This window comes from Aulonocara sp. 'chitande type north' Nkhata Bay, linkage group LG23, assembly GCF_057382095.1.
Source record: "Aulonocara sp. 'chitande type north' Nkhata Bay isolate Kocher_YH1m ecotype deep benthic linkage group LG23, A_spYH_male_GT1.1, whole genome shotgun sequence".
In the NCBI taxonomy this organism is placed as follows: domain Eukaryota; kingdom Metazoa; phylum Chordata; class Actinopteri; order Cichliformes; family Cichlidae; genus Aulonocara; species Aulonocara sp. 'chitande type north' Nkhata Bay.
Window position 1 is genome coordinate 38,112,616 of NC_141365.1, and position 22,181 is coordinate 38,134,796.

Sequence of the window (22,181 nt, forward strand, 5' to 3'; positions counted from 1 at the left end):
CAGCCAATCAAAAAAAGTTGCCTTAAACCACAGGAGAAGGAAGCTAAAACAGATTGTATCAGGCAGTGGATGTGCTGAAGATTGCACAAAAGCTCAGTATGAGAAAAAATAAGGATTATTTTGATCTGTGAATTGTGGAGAGCTACTCCTACAGAGAAGAAGAATAAAAATGTGGAATTTGAAAGGACCACAATAGATTCCTTTAGGTTTACTCACAGTACAAAGACAAGGAGATTGATTTTATCTTTTCACTCTCGTATTTAATGTGTTCCTTTCAGAATTATAACAAACACCATCAAGCACCTTGTGCAAAGACGTACTTTTCATCACGATTGTCTAAGGAACACATTACCCGCACACAGCCAAGCACGTTATGCCCACACAACCTTTCAGTGCCATTATGTTCTGCCTCTATCCCCTTTCCACCCACTCACTCAAAAACACACTTAACTCTTTCCTGATCAGATAAGACTACTGATGCTACACAACCCAAAGATTCTATTTTGAAGGAATTCCGACCAAATTTCCCTTTGATCCGCTCTGACATGATATAGATCTGCTGATCCAAAAATAAATTTCATTTTAGAAATGATATGCTCCCTGATGATAAATCACAGCCCGAGAGGGAATTAAAAAAAAAAGTCCTCAACAGACATCAAAAGAGACTGAAATTGAATTTGATGTTAAAGAATGCATCTCATCATCTCCTTCCTACCTTTCAACACCAACACCAAAGTGAACACGACATCTTTGTTAATGCACATACAAATGAAGTTGACGTGGTCTAGAGTTCTGCAGGTGTTCTATAGGCCAACCTGGAATTCAGCATTGCTGTGGTTCACTTAACCAAAAACCAACAGGACTTTCTCTTCTAAAATTAAATGTTATACATTTGTTTTGTTCAGCAAGGTAATCTTTTCACGTTGACGCCACTTAACATTTGGCTATAAATAAATCCACGCACACATGACTTCAGTATCACCACCACTTAGTTTTACAGCAAATAGGAAACCTAACAATTCTTTTCTTAGAGGGACTGTAGTGATAAGTAAAAAATTGCAAATCCTTCCATTGGTCACAAAGAAAGTAAAGCAAAATCTTACTTTTGATCTCTGACTTCAAACGCTTGCAAACTAACCAAGTGAAATTTGAAAAAGTGGGATTCAAACTGAAAGTAACCATGTTCATCTTTGATATGGGATAGGGTCTTAGTACAGCAACATATAACCCCCACTTTCACCTAGTGACCGCAAACAAGATCTTGCAACCACTCAGCAACTGGTCAAGAAACACATATTTTTCACTAGCGATCTGTGGTTGCCAATTGGTCTCCCGGCCTGTGTGGGTAGGACTTTAACAATTGATTTCACAGTAACCACTTAACTAATAAAGGAAATACAATTTTATCTTGAACGACTGATGGTTGTCAGGAGGTCAGTCTTATCTTAATCACACTTTAGGCCTGTGTGACTGTGGCATAACACAGTATTTTCTTTCAGATAAATAATGATGCAGTATATGATGTATACCCAAAAAATAAAAAGACGTGCTCAAAAAATGAAGTACTTTATTGTACTGAACAGTTTTTAAGGGGGTAATTCCTTCAAAATACTAAACCCTTGATTTGTAGCCTACCTTACATTCTTGGACATTTGTTCACAGTTTTGTACCTGAATGTTAAAGAAAGAAAAATAGAACTGACGCCCATTGATCATATTTGATACAATAGTTTTTGTAAATGTTTTAGACTTCTACATTATCAGTGGGATTTTTCTCCCAGCAAATATGATAAAAAACTTCAGTCTTGTTAGAAGTTTTAAAAATATTAATTAAAAAAAGGAATTTTCTGGCAATCATTTCAGAGTTTAGATTTTAAAATGTTAAAATATATTAGTCCATTTTATCATTCAAACTCTGAAAATGCACCGATGAGTTATATGCAGATGTAACATAGATAAAGTTTTAGTGTTAATAGAATTTGAAAAATGCTGCACAATCATTCATGGATGTGCCAGGACTCTATGAGGAAACTAGAGCAAAATTCATCAGCCGCAGGCTACAATAAAGAATCAGAAAATTCAGACTCTGGACTTCCTTGCTGTGAGGCAACAGCTGTGCTAATGCACAACTGAAACTTGTCACAATGTGTTAAAAGCTTTTCATTGAATTTAAATAAGGAAATGGTCAAAAAAAACCTTTAGAAAAAATCCAAGAGGAAAACTAATATTTTTACTGAATTTTATTGTGAATTTGGTTGAACACAACAGTGCATCTGAAAACCTGGAAGTATACTTAATATGTGCCTTTGTACTGCCTGGTTTGATTTCCATGTACCTTTCTGGCACTCAAAGGTGCATATAGTTACTTTAAGGCCCCTTAATTAGCCCTAGAGGGTACATTCATGTAGTTTATAATAGTAGGGGCAGAATGGACTTTTACTACACCCCTAAATCTAAACGTGTGTGAGAGTTGATCTTTTTTTTCTTGCCTTGAGAAGAAGAAAAAAAGCAAAAAAAAAAAAAATGCAATAGTAATTTATCAGCTCTGAATGGAATTACACAAGACGTAATCTTATCGTTATTCTACAGATTTATGGTAATGAATCTGAGTAAAAGCTGTAATTAAAAGCTAACAAAATCTGTTATTGAAATCCAAGTATAAGCTCACTTAACAAATGTGTCCACAGTTGCTGAAAAGCATACATCTTTCCACTCTGCCTGTTGGTACAGCTTTCATGCACCACTTCTTTGTTTGCTGCAACATGCTTACATTGTTGTCTCTGGCCTAACCTTGATGTTACAAAGCAGCTTGCTGCACCCATATAAAAGCTCCTTAATAAACCTTGAAATCCACCAAATAAACACAGACACATACACACACGTTGATAAAGCACCATTGCCACTGGAGTTGCATACTGCAGCTATAAGAGTATATCGTTATTTACAGCCATAAAGCCTGGAGGGGAAGCTGCTGCAGGGGGAGGCATCCACTCACATGGGTACTGCCCAGCACAACCACAGCCTTGAGCTGTTGGATAGTGCACAGCACCAGAGTGCCTTGTTTAAGGGCAACACCATGGTAATTATCTAGCAAGGGAGAGGAGCAATTCAGCCCTTCCCTGTACTGCCCTACATTTTTCCATTTTTTACTCCGCAACCTCTTTCTTTACATTTTATCTGCCACTCTTCATCAACATCTTTTCTTTCCTCCCACTTTTTGCTCACATCTTTCCCCTTCTCCACTATTCCCTGCCCCTTTTTCTCCCTCTCAGCTTCCTTTTTTCCCTTTCCATCTGTATTATCCTTTAAATAATTCCCTCTGTATTGAGTCCGATTTCTACTTTTTTTTTCTTTTCCTCTATCTGAAGGCATAAGCCTTGAAGCTCTAGTTACTGGCAGCGCTTGTTTTCCGCCAGTGCTCCATCCTTCTCTTTGTTTTTTTTTTTGTTTTTTTGTTTTTTTGCTTTTCCTCTGCTGTCAAGAGATTCTGCTGCTTTTTCTTCTTGGTGACTCTATGCGGGATTACAGTCCTCCCACGTTTGATCTGCTGCCAATAGACGCGTGCCGTGCTTGCTTGTCTCCTTCGGACTACGTATCTGACCATTTGTATCCACCTCTGTCCCCGTCATGTTGCTCCTCAGACTAACACCCACTACTGTAGCCAGACTTATATTTGTAAAAATGGGTTTTCTCTACACATGCAAGTATAAGTTCAATGTGACATTTGCAGCACTTGTTTGCTTCTCCATAAACAGATCTGCACTGTCTAGGCTGTGATGTTTAGAAGCATGAAAGGATACATATGGAATGAATATTGCAACACCTTCCTATCCTTTCATACTACACTATATGTACTGTATATGTACAATATGAATACTAGTTTCTAAGTTGCTAAGTTACCTGGAAATGTGAAGTAACCTCTTTTGAATTGCTTTTGTTTATGCCCCCAAGCAAGCCTCCAGAATCCTCTGTCATGTGTAAAATCCTTCTCATCATGGCAGTGGGGCTGTAAACATGCTGCCTTCTTGTTATACAGAATATAAAATAAGGGTAAAATAGTCCATCTATAAAAGTTTTACTATATAAAAACCTGGCAAGAATAATGGCTGAGGTTTTCTGCCTGCCCCCAACTCGTTCAAAATGCAGCATGGCCTTGAGCTGGGCCCATAACCCCAACTGCTCTTGTGGAGCTCCTCAGTGGAAAGCAGGTCAGACTGTGGTTGTACTGGGCAGCTTACAAGTGTGAATGTGTGCAAGGAGAGAGATAACTTCCACATTAAAATACCTTAATCCATAAAGTTTAAATAGTGACACAAAATGTGAGGTAAAAATGGAAACTAATTGGGTAAAATTCCACAAGACATGTGACGTAAGCATGAAACCTATATAAAACAGAATTACACGCTGATGGCATGTAATATCTTAAAATTAAATGAAAATGTTCAGAAAAACAACAAATTACCAATTACCTAACCAGGCTGAAACTGAAAATAAGTAGTATTAATATTTAAACATAAAATAAACTAAAACACAGGGCCTGAACACCAGTCACTTGGGTGGAAGTCTTGAACTTCATCAGTTCAACCAATACATTTCATATAAAAGTTTATGGATTCAAGCATTGTGGCCAAACCCCTTGAGACTTTTTGTATCCAGAAGTCTAATCAAGAGGCCTGAATGACAAGATGAAGTGCTGTTATCAGCAATTGCCAGCAAGCTTATTTAGCAAAGTCCATCAATTGATTCTGAGTGCATCACACGCACAACCTGTTAGAACAATTAACCACATAGCAAGCTATGTTATTTGTCAGGTAATTTCTTAAAATATGTCTGAAAAGGTACCAACAGCAAACACAGTCAAGAGGTCCAGAGTACGATTGGAATTACCTGTGAACAGGCGTACAGCATTCAAACACTCATGGCAGTTATGCCTTTAATTATAACTTTAAGCTTTAATGAAATCTACTCTGATAAGTTGTAGAAAACTTACCCCTTGTTTGGTTTCTGTGTAGATATAAAGCTTATGCATAATTTTAATAAGGAAGATCTGCAATCAGTCATCTGCCTGCTTTTCTGGATGTTAGTCTGCTTTTTTGTTCTCTATATCACTACTGCTGTCAATCTCAGTCATTACTCCACTCCAGAGTTCCCCAACCACTGGGTCATGTGGTACCGGGCCTTCAGAAAGGCGGAATAAATTTTTTTTTAATTTATTATCCGTCTAAAGATCCTTTATTTTGAAAAGCTGCTAGGCCAGGCGACATCAAAAATGCAACCCACAAGCTAGCAAAAATTTGTAAAAATGAGCAAAAATTGGTAAAAGACAAACGTCTTGCTAAGGCAAAGAAACTTTTTACTGTCAGTGGGGAATTGATCCTGCCGCTAAGGACATTTGCCATGAATTTCTAGGACAGGCTGCTGTTAAATAGATAGACATGGTCTATCTATAGACATCTATAGACACATTCCTCTTTCGGTTTGCACCATCACTTGAGGATATAGCAGAGGACATTGAGACACAGTTGCTGAAAAGGACTAATAAGTCACCATGGTACGCAATTCAGGTTGATGAGTCTACTGATATTGGCAACAAGGCAATACTATTTGTTTAATATATATATACACGTGTATATATATATATATATATATATATATATACAGTGGGGCAAAAAAGTATTTAGTCAGTATTTAGTCAGCCACCTAAAATGATGACAGAGGTCAGTAATTTGCACCAGAGGTACACTTCAACTGTGAGAGACAGAATGTGAAAAAAAAATCCATGAATCCACATGGTAGGATTTGTAAAGAATTTATTCGTAAATCAGGGTGGAAAATAAGTATTTGGTCACCTCAAACAAGGAAAATCTCTGGCTCTCACAGACCTGTAACGTCTTCTGTAAGAAGCTTTTCTGTCCCCCACTCGTTACCTGTATGAATGGCACCTGTTTGAACTCATCATCTGTATAAAAGACACCTGTCCACAGCCTCAAACAGTCAGACTCCAAACTCCGCCATGGCCAAGACCAAAGAGCTTTCGAAGGACACCAGGAAAAGTATTGTAGACCTGCACCAGACTGGGAAGAGTGAATCTACAATAGGCAAGCAGCTTGGTGTGAAAAAATCAACTGTGGGAGCAATCATCAGAAAATGGAAGACATACAAGACCACTGATAATCTCCCTCGATCTGGGCTCCACGCAAGATCTCATCCCGTGGGGTCAAAATGATCATGAGAACGGTGAGCAAAGATCCCAGAACCACACGGGGGACCTGGTGAATGACCTGCAGAGAGCTGGGACCAAAGTAACAAAGGTCACCATCAGTAACACACTACAACGGCAGGGAATCAAATCCCGCAGTGCCAGACGTGTTCCGCTGCTGAAGCCAGTGCATGTCCAGGCCCGTCTGAAGTTTGCCAGAGAGCACATGGATGATACAGCAGAGGATTGGGAGAATGTCATGTGGTCAGATGAAACCAAAGTAGAACTTTTTGGTATAAACTCAACTCGTCGTGTTTGGAGGAAGAAGAATACTGAGTTGCATCCCAAGAACACCATACCTACTGTGAAGCATGGGGGTGGAAACATCATGCTATGGGGCTGTTTTTCTGCCAAGGGGACAGGACGACTGATCCGTGTTAAGGACAGAATGAATGGGGCCATGTATCGTGAGATTTTGAGCCAAAACCTCCTTCCATCAGTGAGAACTTTGAAGATGAAACGAGGCTGGGTCTTCAGACATGACAATGATCCAAAACACACCGCCCGGGCAACAAAGGAGTGGCTCCGTAAGAAGCATTTGAAAGTCCTGGAGTGGCCTAGCCAGCCTCCAGACCTCAACCCCATAGAAAATCTGTGGCGGGAGTTGAAAGTCCGTGTTGCTCGGCGACAGCCCCAAAACATCACTGCTCTCGAGAAGATCTGCATGGAGGAATGGGCCAAAATACCAGCTACTGTGTGTGCAAACCTGGTAAAGACCTATAGTAAACGTTTGACCTCTGTTATTGCCAACAAAGGTTATGTTACAAAGTATTGAGTTGTATTTTTGTTATTGACCAAATACTTATTTTCCACCCTGATTTACGAATAAATTCTTTACAAATCCTACCATGTGGATTCATGGATTTTTTTTTTTCACATTCTGTCTCTCACAGTTGAAGTGTACCTCTGGTGCAAATTACTGACCTCTGTCATCATTTTAGGTGGGGGGACTTACACAATCGGTGGCTGACTAAATACTTTTTTGCCCCACTGTGTATATATATATATATATATATATATATATATATATATATATATATATATATATATATATATATATATATGTGTATGTGCACGAGGAGATATCAGGAGTATGTGCACGAGGAGATGTCATGTGCACTGTCACTGGATATTTCTGCACCAATGGTGTTTCCTGGCAAATCTCTGAATGATTACACATCAGGAAAACTGGATTGGTCCTTTTCTGTCGGTATCTGCAGGCACGGAGCTGCTAGCATGACTGGACGGATTTCTGGTTTAATTGCTCGGGTTCAGGAGGTTGCACCTGAATGTGAGTCTGCACATTGTGTCATTCACAGGGAAATGTTGGCTAACGAAAAAATGTTACCTGAGCTTAACAGTGTATTCAACAATGTCTTTAAAGTCATTAACCACATCGAAGCAAATGCCCTAAACTCCCGTTGTTTGGCTGTAGAGGCCAAAACAAATGTTTATAACAACCAGTAAACATGATGTTTTCTGTTAGCATCTGTTAGCTAGTTCATATAGGTGTTTTCCTATTTTGCTCTTCAGGACTGTGACTATTGGTGAGATATTTCAGCAGTAAACTTACTGACTAACAGACTGAAACGGTCATCTCTAGAGGCATACTGCTACATTTGAGCATGATGTTTCAGGTAACTGTGTGATGTCGAAATAAGATCTGGGAAGGCCGTGCAAGTAATAGATTGTTGAGCTCGAAGGCTTATCAGGTGCCACAACACAGCAGAGTGGTATATAAATAGGATGAATTGAAATTTGACATTTTATAACACCGGAGATATCGCAGCAGCAGACATTTCATCCTGCTTTCCAACAATGGTGGGATAAAGTCAAAATACATCTTTCATGTGACAAGGTGATGTGTTGTGGCACTTCGACATATGATCCACCAATACGCATTACCGGATCACAATATATTTCTTTTTCTTTTTCTTCTGTTTGTGTCTTTTTGTTTTGGAATTATTGGCTGTATTTTTAGGTTGTTCAGCTTTCAACTTTTTCTTTCTTTTAATCGTTATTTTTTTTTTATATTTCTGCCTTTCGCTCAAATAGTAGGAGCCGTATTTATACACATCAATCCATCAATGCCATATTTTCTCCAAGCAATTCCCCCTTTAAAAAGCCTGCCTTCCAGAATTTGTATAATGACCAACTAGGACTTTATTGCATTGTCTTTGTGTATGCCTGTATACTTTGTTGTGTATCTGCAGTGATCATTTGACCTTTTTTGTGGATTCAGGGTTCCAACTGAATTCGACAAGATAGACGCAGATGTTTTATGAGCTATGTGTCTGATTTTCAGCCCCTAGATGATGATGCTAATATAAAAAGGTAGAATTAAATGAGTATATGTAATATTTAATAATATATATATATAGAGAATGATAATAATTTATATTTAGACTATATATATAGTCTGTTCTGTGCCAGTTAATCAATGTAAACGCCACCACAGTACTGCAATACTATACTATAATACTAGTAGTACTACAGTACTACGGTATTCTCATATAATCATAATAATGTGTTAGTCCCCATAGGGTAAATTATTCCTCTGCATTTAACCCATTCACCCAGTGAAGTAGTGGGCAGCCACCAATGCAGCGTGTGTAGGGACGGTACCTTGCTCAGGGGTACCTCAGGATAGTAGTTCAGTGGAGTCGAACCCCCGACCTTCTGATCATGGGGCAACCACTCTACCTACTGAGCTATCCCTTCCAAGCAGTCCTTACCTCTCCTGTCCCTCTGTGTTTGGTGATATATTTAAACCATTACTCCATATATATATGCTCCCCTTCTGTGGTGCTGGACAGCTGCTGAACTATGTCGACTAACTGTATTTACATTCAAGAAGAATACGATGCAGAAGGTGTAAGTGGGGTGTCTATGTAGTTACTGGAAGCGATGCCTGCTTATACCCCATCCCTCTTTAAAATACTACAGGTCTTAATATCAGTGTGTCACATGAAAGAACAACAGGCAGTGAAGGTTTGAAAGGATAAGAGCTGATGTGCAGCTGTGCATGTGACTCTCTCATGTTACTCTCCTTGCATCCTTTTCTACTTTTGCTTTCTGTCAGATATGGAATTCATACCAACTGTAGTCCCGGCTTTGTCTTTATACGCTCTGAGCAAAAGGCTCTGCCATGGCAGCATGACACAACACCGTGTTAGTTTTCATCACTGGGGAGCAGTATTCCTCATATGACTCTTTTCAACATGCTGCTGGTCGTGCTGGCCTTGCTTGTCAGGATAACGTACCGTATACCACTGGGGCAGTGGTGAAAGTGAGCCACTCTTTGACTCTCTGGCTGTGACACAACATGTGCGCATTTGATTTATTCCAGCTCATCTCCCTGCATGTTGTCAGTCGGTGCAGGGCATGACATATCACCCACTTGGCAAAGAAAATAAGAAATATCTATTTGGCAGCAGAAAAGGATATGTCACTTTCAAATTGAAATACAAATAAGGATCAATCTGAATTAACTCTAAAGTGGGTAAAAGCAGGCATAAACTGTAAAAACAGAACAAAAATTTGTCCCATACTTCTAAAAATTGAGGACTTTAAATCCCACATGGAAAATAAGAATTGAGTACAGCCAAATAAAAAGACTGATCATCACCAAACTGTGCCACAGTACATGTAATGTTAATGCTTAGCAAAAAAATCTGGCACTGATAGCTAGCTAGTTGTCAAACTATCTAAAATTTGATTGGTGCTCCCTCCTCTTTTGCTCTGCAGAGAAGAAGACAAACATCAAGTGATAATTTTTGCACTCATAAATACAAAACAACACAACAGTACATGCAATTATAAAATGTCCAGGGGAAAAATAATCTGATACTTTCTTGCTAGCTATCAAAGTTTTGCTAAATAACAAAGCGGGAAACCACTGATGTATATAATTGTATAACATTTTGTAATGTTTCTTAATGTCCACTTATTCTGCATTCCTAGTGCAGCAGAAGCTGACGCAAGAGTTAACCTCCAAGCATGATTCGAAAATTATCAGACAACAAACAAGTAACAGATGTGGGTTGTTTTTTGTTTTTGTTTTTTTTTTATTATTCAAGTTTATTTCAGTGCATGTGCATACTTTAGTCCCCTGTCCCTTCCCTGGCACCAGAAACCAGCTAAAGCTACCAAGCGCTGGTGGCTCCCAGCAGATTTGGCTTTATCATCTCAGCTTTCTGGCCTTTTCATGGCCAAAGCAACTGCAGCCCCATCCTTTGCATAACATAACTGTAGACAAGATAAGTTCCTTAAAGTAATCCACTGGAATTTGGGTGTTAATTTTATCTACTACTTCCAAAAATATGTAAAAGTATTATGTGCCAGCAGGAAGAGTATACAGAATAGTCATGCTTATCTTGGTTTTACTGTATATTAGTTGATTCAAAACACAATAGATTCAAGCAGGAGTTTACTATTGTAAAATATTGCACAAATGATATGTTAGCTTTATTCATTTATTTTTAAATCACAAATTATGCCTCCCTTTGTTACCTATATTACTGCAAATTCTTACAGTTACAAAGGGAGGCAAGGTGTTTACACACCACATAAAGCACTTATTTTGGGGGGCATCTTACTGAGTGTGTATCCCAAGATAAGTGCCTCAGGCAACTGAATGCAGAAAGGGATGAGGAACAGGAAGGGGGACTATCATGAAAGAAAAAACCTCATCAATACATAGAGTAAGTGGCAGACAAGGAAGAAATCCTACCAGCTGCTAGAAAATGCCTGATAGGACAACACAGAGGCCGTGATTATATCAGGACAAGATCAGACCCTAAAAAACATATCCACAGAGCCGGAAGTCTACCACAATCTTAGTGTAAACTGTCCAAGCGTGTATCTTACATTGTGGTACTACAACTAAGAGACTGGATTAGAAGTCTCCCTTATGAAGACAAAACCAAAGGTGGTTGAGAAAGACCAGAGGCAAAGTAAGACTTCAAGTTCAAGACAGACAAGAAGCTGCCAGCCATCCAACCAGACATGGTGGTGGTTTACAAAGAAAAGAAGACTGCATTCATGTTAAATGTGGCAATCCCAGCTGACATCAGTAAGAAGGAGCACAAGAAAATGGACAAAAAAAAAGTAAAAGTACCAGGCGTGAAGGAACAAATTAAGGAGATGTTGAAGGTAAAGTCCAAAATGGTCCCAGGGGTAAAAAGAGCTTTAAGAACTGCATGAGGATTCCAATTGAAACATCAGAGGTCTCTGTTCAAAAGAGGGCACACAGCAAATCCAGCATGTCCAAATTAACACTGTCAGATTTGATTTCAACACTATTAAAGTGTCTATATGGGTCCACACCAGAGAGTGTTAATTTAATTCTTTTTGGAGAGTTGGTACGTTAACTCTGATTTAGTGTTAAACACCAAATCTGTCTGGAGTTGATAATTTAACACTTGGTGTTAAGAGTTTATATATTAACTCTCAAAGAGTATTTTAGTTTAACTACGTAAGAGTTATCTTCTAATTCATTCTAAAAAGCGGGAATTTTACTGTTCTGAACTTCTAGACATTTCTTTTGGAAATAAACATTTACTAAAAAGATGCAATGGTTTTTGAAAAACATTTATTCTGAACTGTGCACCACAATTTCAAAACATTTTCTGAAAGATGTAACAGTGTACATGTTCTCACTTTCATTAGAATTTTGTTTATCAAAAGGTCTGACATGGTAAATGCAAATAACAGCATTCTCATCACTTATTTCTTCAATACAATATGCATGTCCTTCATTCATCCCTTTGTGGAACTTCAACGCACTTCTGCTCTCCTCCATATTCCATCTTCACAAGCATATCCTGTGCGGAGATTGAATAAAAATTAGTTGACACTAATTAATGGCACAAATAATCCAGTAAACAATTGCAGCACAGTAAAAAAAAAAAAAGGAATCCTCTTTGAGCCATTACTTGTGTAAAGTATTTTCCCAAAAGACAAGGACACGGGAAACAGGTAATACTGAACTAAATGTAAAACCTCAACCTTTTTCATTTTTACCTAAACCGTGTGCACAAAACTCTGGAGGGATCTATGCTAACGTAGAACCCAGTCAGGACGTCTGCTACTGCTGTTTGCTCGTTATTTTTTTTTTTTATGGGAGATCGTTTTCAGGCTTCAAGTAGCACCATTATACCAACATTTCACATTCTACACAGCAAATCCAGCATGTCCAAATTAACACTGTCGGATTTGATTTCAACACTATTAAAGTGTCTATATGGGTCCACACCAGAGAGTGTTAATTTAACTCTTTTTGGAGAGTTGGTACGTTACCTCTGATTTAGTGTTAAACACCAAATCTGTCTGGAGTTGATAATTTAACACTTGGTGTTAAGAGTTTATATATTAACTCTCAAAGAGTATTTTAGTTTAACTACATAAGAGTTATCTTCTAATTCATTCTAAAAAGCGGGATTTTTACTGTTCTGAACTTCTAGAAATTTCTTTTGGAAATAAACATTTACTAAAAAGATGCAATGGTTTTTGAAAAACATTTATTCTGAACTGTGCACCACAATTTCAAAACATTTTCTGAAAGATGTAACAGTGTACATGTTCTCACTTTCATTAGAATTTTGTTTATCAAAAGGTCTGACATAGGTGAGCTGGTAAATGCAAATAACAGCATTCTCATCACTTATTTCTTCAATACAATATGCATGTCCTTCATTCATCCCTTTGTGGAACTTCAACGCACTTCTGCTCTCCCCCATATTCCATCTTCACAAGCATATCCTGTGCGGAGATTGAATAAAAATTAGTTGACACTAATTAATGGCACAAATAATCCAGTAAACAATTGCAGCACAGTAAAAAAAAAAAAAAAAAAAAAGGAATCCTCTTTGAGCCATTACTTGTGTAAAGTATTTTCCCAAAAGACAAGGACACAGGCAACAGGTAATACTGAACTAAATGTAAAACCTCAACCTTTTTAATTTTTACCTAAACCGTGTGCACAAAACTCTGGAGGGATCTATGCTAACGTAGAATCCAGTCAGGACGTCTGCTACTGCTGTTTGCTCGTTTTTTTTTTTTGTTTTTTTTTTATGGGTGATCGGTTTCAGGCTTCAAGTAGCACCATTATACCAACATTTCACATTCTAGACATTGTTTTAGGTGTATTTGACCAAAAGTTTGACTGAAAATTCACATGCAAGCTTTTTTTCAAGGCTGTGGTATTTGCCCGCAAACAATACCTTTCAGCTAGCTAAAACAGAATATTATGCTATCACCGAGCAACATGGCTAATGCCTTTCACACAGCTTTGTCTCAACTCCAAAGAGCCACAGAAGTAAAATCTCATAATAATAATTGAAACAATCTTTGAAAAAATGACTTACCAAGCATGGCAAACAACTCAAATATGTAGAGCAAAATGTTCTGAAACGGCTTCACTTCAGCTTCGATTGGAGCCGTGCTGGGGGCGGAGTCTGTGAATTTACTCTATTGGTGTTATAGCCCCTGTTAGAGTTCAGAGTTAAGAGGTCAAGAGTTAATGTTTCCATTGTAACACCTCCAGATTTGACAGAGAAACACTCATTTTTAACACCCGATTTTAACTACTATCATTTTACACCTCAGAGTTACATTAAAAGAATGTGACTCTACTTAGAGTAAAATTAACTCTACTTTTGCAAGAAGACTATTAACACCAAAACATTTAACACTTTTGAATTTGCTGTGCAGTGCTAGATATGACACAGAACCCTCAAACTCTGAGGTTGTTGGTAGAGGACCTGAGCTTTACCAACACTCCCCTGGAGTCATTATCATTTCACAGATACCTTATCTTACACATAGACTCTCTGATGTAAAACCTCTCCAACATGTTGCTTTGTGATGAAAACACATGGAGATGACAGGACAAATCATTGTCATGGAAAGGCTTCATTTACTGTAGTGCCGGTAGAGCTGATGCACCAGCTGTGGCAAATAACAGACACCAAGAGATAACAGTCCTTTTTAAAGAACAACAAACATGGCAAAGGTTAGAAGGGTACCAATGATGTAGTTCTTCCTGTTTGGCAGGCGATAAGGGTTCATGTCCTGTTGGAAGCTTTGAATTTTGAACTGCACTTCCTCAATTTTGTGTTCACTCCCTTTCTACTTTCTTGGTTACTCGCTGGTTAGGTTTAGGAAAAGATTGAAGGGGTGTATCTTAACCAAAACCACAAATTACTTCATCTACACTTAAAAAAAAAAACAACCCTAAACAATCAGGCGTTCTTTACAGGCATCATTACCTGACCTGCTAAAAGTGAAAGATACATCTCAGTATTCTCTAAATAATCCAGTACATCACAGCATTGATGACTCTGTGCGTAATTTCCAGACGCCCGCAGTTTTGACAGAATGGCAGCATTTGACCCCCAAGGAATGAGAACGAGCTGGCCTCTCAGTTTGAAATCTGCTTGCTGAAGCAACTGATTCCTTTGATCAGTGCTCTAGTTGAACAGCACGAGCTGAAAAACTTGGCTGCAGTCCTGTCAAGGAACCTAACCAGGAAACCTTTTCCGCACAACATGTTCATGGACAACAGAAATCTGTGATTTTGAGAGACTCTTAATAGTAAGAACTCTTTTGAGGTATTTTTCTCTTTGGTAATACAAAAATATCGTTCTACTATTGTTTTCTGTTTAAATAGTCAATCACCATGTTTATACAGCACTTCTTATCCGTTTCCAAACTGGACCAGTTCATATTTCTGTCAGGTCCTGTCTTTCAGGTGACAGTACGGAGTTACTATGGAGGCCGTCCCTGCCCCAGTGTCTCCTAGAGTAATACCTGCTTATTTATTCCACCAGGCGAATGAAGTGTTTTTGGATTGCTCTCTGGTTTGTTGATTTTTCCTTGTTATGAGCACAAGCTGCATGTGACATGTCGTACCTTGGGGAAACCGAGCTCGACGTTTGGCTCCCACTGCGAGACAAACTAAGTGTGTTTGTCTTTGCAGTTCAGTAAGTCTCCGGTGTGTGCACAGACAACTGAGTGAGAAAGACAGTATGATTGCAGCACTTTGGCTTCCTAGCTGCATTTCTTCTGAGTTTATTTCCTTTTGGTTCCAAGACTTTGAATAATTTGCGGGGTGTCTGACTTCTAATCTTGCTGTCTATTCGAGATAAAACAGGTGAGCTGTTGCTGTTGCTGGTTGTCTCACACACTGTGACAAAAGTGACATTTAAGAAAGGTGCCGGCAGAGGAAAATAATGTTGCTCAGCGGTGTCTCCCAAACAGTTGCTTACTTTTCATGAGAAAAAGACGGTGCAGCGTGGCCTCTTTTTGTCAAAAATCCGCTTTTCCCTGTTATGTCTGGGCAGTAGAAATGAGCTCTGGTCATACAGCTTTAATACTTCCTCTCTGCGTGACACAGAATGTGTCTTCGGATAGTCTGACTCAACTAATGTTTCACGGGGGGACAGTTATTTCTACTTTCGCTGCACAGCTGGAGGACTGTCAGCTCCAATTGTTTTTCTCTCCCATCTTACCGCTGCACCTGAACTTTTTTTTTTTGCTGAGCCAATCAGCATCTGCGTGTGGTGTGACTGCAAAAGCAGTCAAATGTTAGTGACGGTACACGCTAAACCTGTTGGTTTAACAAATGCACTCTTCTTTTTTTTCCCATCCATCCATTATTCCCTCCTGACAGTGACACCACCTAGGCCCATCTGGTGTTGGCAGATTCATGAACAAAGTGGAACAAAGAAGAAATTTGTCCTGGATACGTGAGTCAAAGCTCTGCAGAGTCTGACAAATCAAACGGGAAAGAAAAGTGGAAAAAAAAAAGAAAAAGAGGGAGAAAACCTGGTTTGACAGACATCACCGTGATGAAAGCCTTCTCACTTGTTAGAAGCATGAAAACGAAACTGGAACTAAAAGGTAAATTTGACTCTAGAATCTGGAACTGTGTTGATTGCATAATACAAACGCATTGTTGAGGATATGCAGATGAATAGGATAAAAAGCAGATAAACAGCTCTCCACACTAGCAAGCAGCTATGGTGTCCTTGAGACCCTTTGCAGAGCCAAAAGAAACAGCGTCATACAGAAGACAGGTCATTGTGCTCGGTGTAGGCCTGTGTAGGATCTTTTTGTTTAACAAAACTCTTCTCTCCACATCGTTCCAACAATAGGGCTACATGTGGCGCGATGACAGCTGTTAGACAACAATTATTTCTTAAGAGAAAAAACAGCTGAGCCCCATTTTTTTTAATTTTCTGAATGACAGATGACGAGGGAGAAAACAAACTTGCAAATCAAGCCCACTTTCTTCTACCGCATTGCAGTTCTCTGAAGCGATGACGACTTTTGAAGACGTCAGTAAAGTGATTTGTATTATTCACTGTGCGTTTCGCCCCTTCCCCCTGCAGTTTTACTTTCTAAGGTCTACTTCATTAAAACAAACAAAAAAAATAAATAAATGTTAAAACAGCTGAGATTTTGTTTACAACTAAAAAAGAAAGTTCTTATATTTGAGTAAATATAAGATAAATTATTTCCCAGCCTCTTGATTCACACACAAGAGACAACATCATCCATGCGTGCACGCAGACACACACACACATAAAAATACTGCTTCCACTGAAGTGGAAATCCAGCCTCTAATTGTCTTATAGATCTTTTCTCTCCCTCCCTCCTTCATTCTCCTCAAACCATTTAAAATAGATGGCTGCTACTTTTACTTCTGGCCTCGGGAGACCAAAGTAACAATTGCCACTCTGGTTCAAAACTGCCGAGACGTCTGCTGCCTTCATCAACATCAAGGACTAACTGTGTTTGGATTACAAAGACCATTGCTGTCTACCATCAAGTGCACTTTTAGCAGATGTTGCATTCGGTTTAATTTGATTTATGTGTCTATAAATGGAGTGAAATGGCTAAATCCGTATTTATGGCTGGTGAAAAAAGTGAATGGATAAATGAACAAATTAATAGATTGCTTAACTGTCAGAATCAAAGCACAGGGTTGAATTAATTGTTTCTATTATCAGCTTTAATCATCTTTTTTTCAAATAATGGCTTTCTAAAGCACAGTAGAGATCTCTAAGAGGCTTTGATTTAAAAAGTTTTTACACCTGTCTAAGATTAACTGCTGTATAAAATATACTCATATTTTTTTAGCCGTTACAATAATTAATTACAAACTTAAAATCTCCTGCGTTGCTACCATGTGGGGGATGTGCACTCATGTTCTGTGGTAGTGGATTGAAGGGTGGGTCCTCTGTGGAGTGGGCTTGTTCCACTTGATCCATTTCAATTTGATCGGATTGGGATGAGGAAAGTTTTTAAGAACAGTCAATTAATTTCCTGAAGATTCCCCTGGAGAATTTGTTTGGTATCAGTAAGGTTATTTTCTACTGTAAGAGAACACTGTACCATTGTCACATCATTTCAGAAGATATTTTATAGTCAAAGCTTTTTAAGTCCATAAAAGTAACACACTATCCATCCTCTTCTGCTTATTTTTATTTTTTTTTATCAAGATCAGGGAGGGGAGCACGAACCAATCCCAGCTACCATAGGAAGGGGGGCTCACCACTCTGTGGCAGGGGTAACACTTAGAGACAGACAACCATTCGCACTCACACTCTCATCTGCAGCCAATTTAGAAGCACCAGTTAACCTAACCCGAATAACTGCATGCACTCTAAGAAATGACACACTGATGTTGGTAGCATTATGTAAATGCTTCATGTTAAAACTAATGCCACCAATTGATTTTTAACTTTAAAGACAAGTATGTTGTTTTGAATTTAATTAACAACATAATATTTCAATACAACAAAATGCAGTAAATTAAATCCAATGTAAAAAGTTCATTTAAAATGAAGAGCACTTTAATTTAAAGAGGATTGTCCTAATAGGCTCTCCGTACTTCTGAGTTTGCACATGTGCAGTGTGGAAGTTTGATCATCCGCCATTTTCAACTGAGACTTGCATATGCTTAGCATCCTGGATAGAATCCATCGCCATCTGAGGATTATTTGGTAAGTTCAACAATTTAAGGATGACAAATTTGATTAATGTATACTAACTGATACACATCTGACACTTTCGGGAATACTTTTGCATTTTTTTTAAACAAATGATGCCTGGCAAATTTTTTAACACTCTAGCTTGTATACCTCTCTCACATGTTAGAAGTATGAAAACATTTAACAAATATTGTTGAACCTGCTTCGGTGTAATTTTCCAAAATCTTTTGCGATTCTTGTTAAGATGAGACTTGCCTACTAAGACCGACAGTTTTAAAATTACTCCCAACATCTACCGCACCTGCTCCCTGACATCAGTAATGACCACTGGGAGCGCCAGCGATCCTGTAGTTTGAAGAATGAAATGAATGTGTAGTGTATTTTAGAAATGTGCATCAATTAAGTTGCTACATTGTTTGAAAGAATTCGACTCCATGTTGATTTCTGGTTTAGTGTCAGAAATCTTCACTGAAGAAGCTTCACTTTTCTTTCCAAGCTCCTTAGACTACGATGACCTGGATGACTGTGAACCTTCACAGACTTATTGTTATCCACAAAATGTCATGATAGGATTTTAAGTCCATATTGCCCAGTTCTAATCTTCTATTTAATTTTAATATTTTTAGGGGCACAATTATTAAATATATTGTTGAACAATCTAGAATTGATTAAAGCAAAAATGAAAGCTTTCACGTAATGTCAAAATTGAAAAGCTTCGATTTTTGGGTTCATATATTTGTTAATCTGACACAGAGGAGTCAGTGCCTTACCAATCATGAACCTCACTGCACATCACTGATGTGAGTTATGAAACATTGCTTAATCACATATCTGCTATGTGTTAATATTTTTGACTTTGTTTTGTAAAGAGGTTGAAAGGAACCAAAATAGGAAACTTCTCTCATATTGAGTTCTTATCTCCACCAGAATCCCAGCGTTGATGTTTGACAGGAATGCATTCTGAAAGCTGTCTGTGTCTACTTAAATGAAAAGCCAGATGACCTGTTCAAGGAATTCTTGGTAAGTTAAAAAAGGAAAACGATCAGTTATTTTCCTTTTTTAAATTTGGGATTGGAAATGGAAGGTGGACTTACTTGTCCATATGTATATGTACGCAATTAACTTATCTTTTTTTAATTTTTATTTAAAGGATGTGGATCTTGGTGCAAGCAGAGAAACAGAGCAGCTGACTTTGGGAGTCTATGTTGTCAGACATGAGAGCAAACTCTGCAGATACACCTGAGGACATTGGTGTCATCATAGAAGGATGCACTGTGCTGCAAGCTCTTAGTGATGTGGCAAAGGGTTGTGCCCTCCTGCTTGGACTAATCTATAGTCTAAATCTGAGCTACCCAAAGCACCTGAAATACACATTTGAATTTCTTCAGAAGGTGCTGATGGAGTTGGATGGGAACAACCTATCCATGAAGGTGCAGGTTCTGAAAAACAAACTGCTTGAGTGAAACAGCCTGCAGTGAACTATAGAGGACACTGAACTTTAAGGTTCTCGAACCCTTCTCCTTGCACTTCATAAACTGTTCAGTTTGAATTGCCACAAGAACTTCTGCAAGGCCTTTCACTTTTCTGCGTTCTTTGTTCTTGAACCTTTACCAACATCCAACTACACTGAAAAAGACTGCTCCTAACTTTGGACTTCAGTTTAAGTTTTGAAGCAAAGGTTATTTTTCTAAATATGGACAAAAATGACACAAAAGTAATTTCTACCTGCTGTTTGCAGGGCTGTATTGTGGGCTTTTCATTGTAGCCCAATCAAGTTTAAATTAAGTCATGTTAATGTTAAAAATGTTGGAATCACAACACTTTCCAGTTTTAATCATTTCAGTTTAACATGACATTCTGTATCTTGTCTTCCTGCACCTAAAATGCACTTGAATATATGTAAAGATTGTTTGGGGGAAAAAGATCTAGAAGCATTTGAATTGCTCAAAGTGTGCTTCAACAAGTTTTACACAAAGTGTTATTAAAGTTAGGTTAACTGAATAAACTTGTGTTCGATTTATTTAATTTACAAACTTAAATAGACTAAGTTGCAATTCTGTTAAAGTGATTTAATCCTATAGTTTCAGTAGAGCGTGTTTTGGGTGAGTAGATTTATCAGATTTACTTAAAATTTGTTGTTCAAATTAAATATATCATACATTTTATATTTCACTAACCCAGTTGTGTGGAACCGGTTGACATAACTGGGTGGAGTAAATACAACATGTTATTTCTCAAAGTAAGTAGAGCTTGTTTTGGTTGAGTAGGTTTTATTTAGTCTTCTCAATTTAAATCAACAAGGTTAGTTATATCAACATTATGATATTCAGCTAATACAACATGATTCTTTTGATTTGCATTTAATTATCCAAATCTTATCAGATGTACTTAAAATTTCTAGTTCAAATTAAATATATCATACATTTTATATTTCACTAACCCAGTTGTGTGGAACCGGTTGACATAACTGGGTGGAGTAAATACAACATTTTATTTCTTAGAGTGTGCATTTGGATTGTGGGAGGAAACCAGAGTACCCAAAGAAAACCCATTCTTTTCACTCCACACAGAAAAGCCTTGGCCGGATGGTGGAATCAAACTCAGGACTTTCTTGCGGTGAGGCAGCAGTGCTAACCACTGTTAGTTATTACAGTAGTTAAAAAAATAAATAAATTAATAATAATAAAAAAAACTCCATCCAATAATCCAAAGTACTGCAACGGTAATGTCTCATTAAAAAAACATGGTAAAGAGAGAAAAAGTTTCATGTAAGTCAGATTCAGTCTTCTGGATTAAATCTGACATTGTGGCAGCTGTGGCTTGTGGTAGAACAAGTTGTCTGCCCATGAGCAGGGTGGTAGATCATCCAGTCCACATGCTGAATTATCCTTCAGGCAACATTAAAATCCCAGTTGTCCCGATGCCTCCATTGGAGTGTGAATGTGTATGCGGATGTTAGAAAGTATTTGTACAGTGTATGACTATGTGTTATTAAAATGAGACTTGAAGTAGAAAGTTCTTTGAGGGCTCTGTTGAGTACAAAGGTACTATAAAACTATGGAGAAATTTTTTTTTTTTGGTTGAAAAGAAGTATGAAGTTTAGCTAGCAATGGACCGCTGTAATTGCCCTACTGTGGTGATGAGAGACAACTGGCCAGTGTTAATGGTGGCTAATGTGTAAACGTTAAATATGATCAAGCTCTTGAAGGTCTATTGTCTTCAGTGTTCAGGGGCTCCTGAGATTCCTGTTTTATCGCAACAGGCTTGTCTGGGATCAGCAGTCATGCTGATTACAAAGTCTTAACAAACAAAGTAAATTTTTACACTTCCTTTCTTTATTTCACAAAGTGTATGGAGCTATATGCAGTTTTGGGGAGTAACATGTACCGTCGTTAGGTATTTCAAATACAAAGTATGAGTAACTGTATTCCGTTATAGTTACCGTTTAAAAAGGTGGTATTTAGAATACAGTTACTTTGTTGAAATAAAGGGATTACACGGCGGTCTTTTCCTGTTTCATATCTTAGGCCAGGGGTCAGCAACCTTTAAGACCCAAAGAGCCATTTGGACCTGGTTTCCACGCAAAAGAAAATACCGTAAATGTCGGGCTATAAGCCGCTACTTTTTGCACAAGCTTTGAACCCTGCGGCTTTTAGTCAGGTGCGGCTTTTCTATGGATTGTCCGTGATTTTTGTCATATCGTAAGACGATTTGTTTTGTGTGTTCCGCTGTTGTACGGCACTACGTTGCCTGGCGGAAGGATCGGGGTTCAAGAGTGGTATGTTAGTCACATGTCCGTCCGCCAGGCAACGTAGTGCCGTACGAAGTAGCGCGAAAAACAAAGTTCAAAGTAGCGGTACGCGTTCAGCGGGAGTCGTGGATGATGAGCGGCGATAAACTTGCAAGTTATGCCCAAAAAGCAAT

General features: G+C 38.3%; 1 long non-coding RNA gene across 1 annotated transcript; it reads left to right on the forward strand.

The window, feature by feature from the left end:
* Positions 1-18,104: 18,104 nt before the first annotated feature.
* On the forward strand, positions 18,105-20,165 carry LOC147302375 (uncharacterized). The gene is made up of 3 exons (XR_015127151.1): positions 18,105-18,269; positions 19,185-19,277; positions 19,408-20,165. It is a non-coding gene; the product is annotated as an uncharacterized LOC147302375 (long non-coding RNA).
* Positions 20,166-22,181: the final 2,016 nt, after the last annotated feature.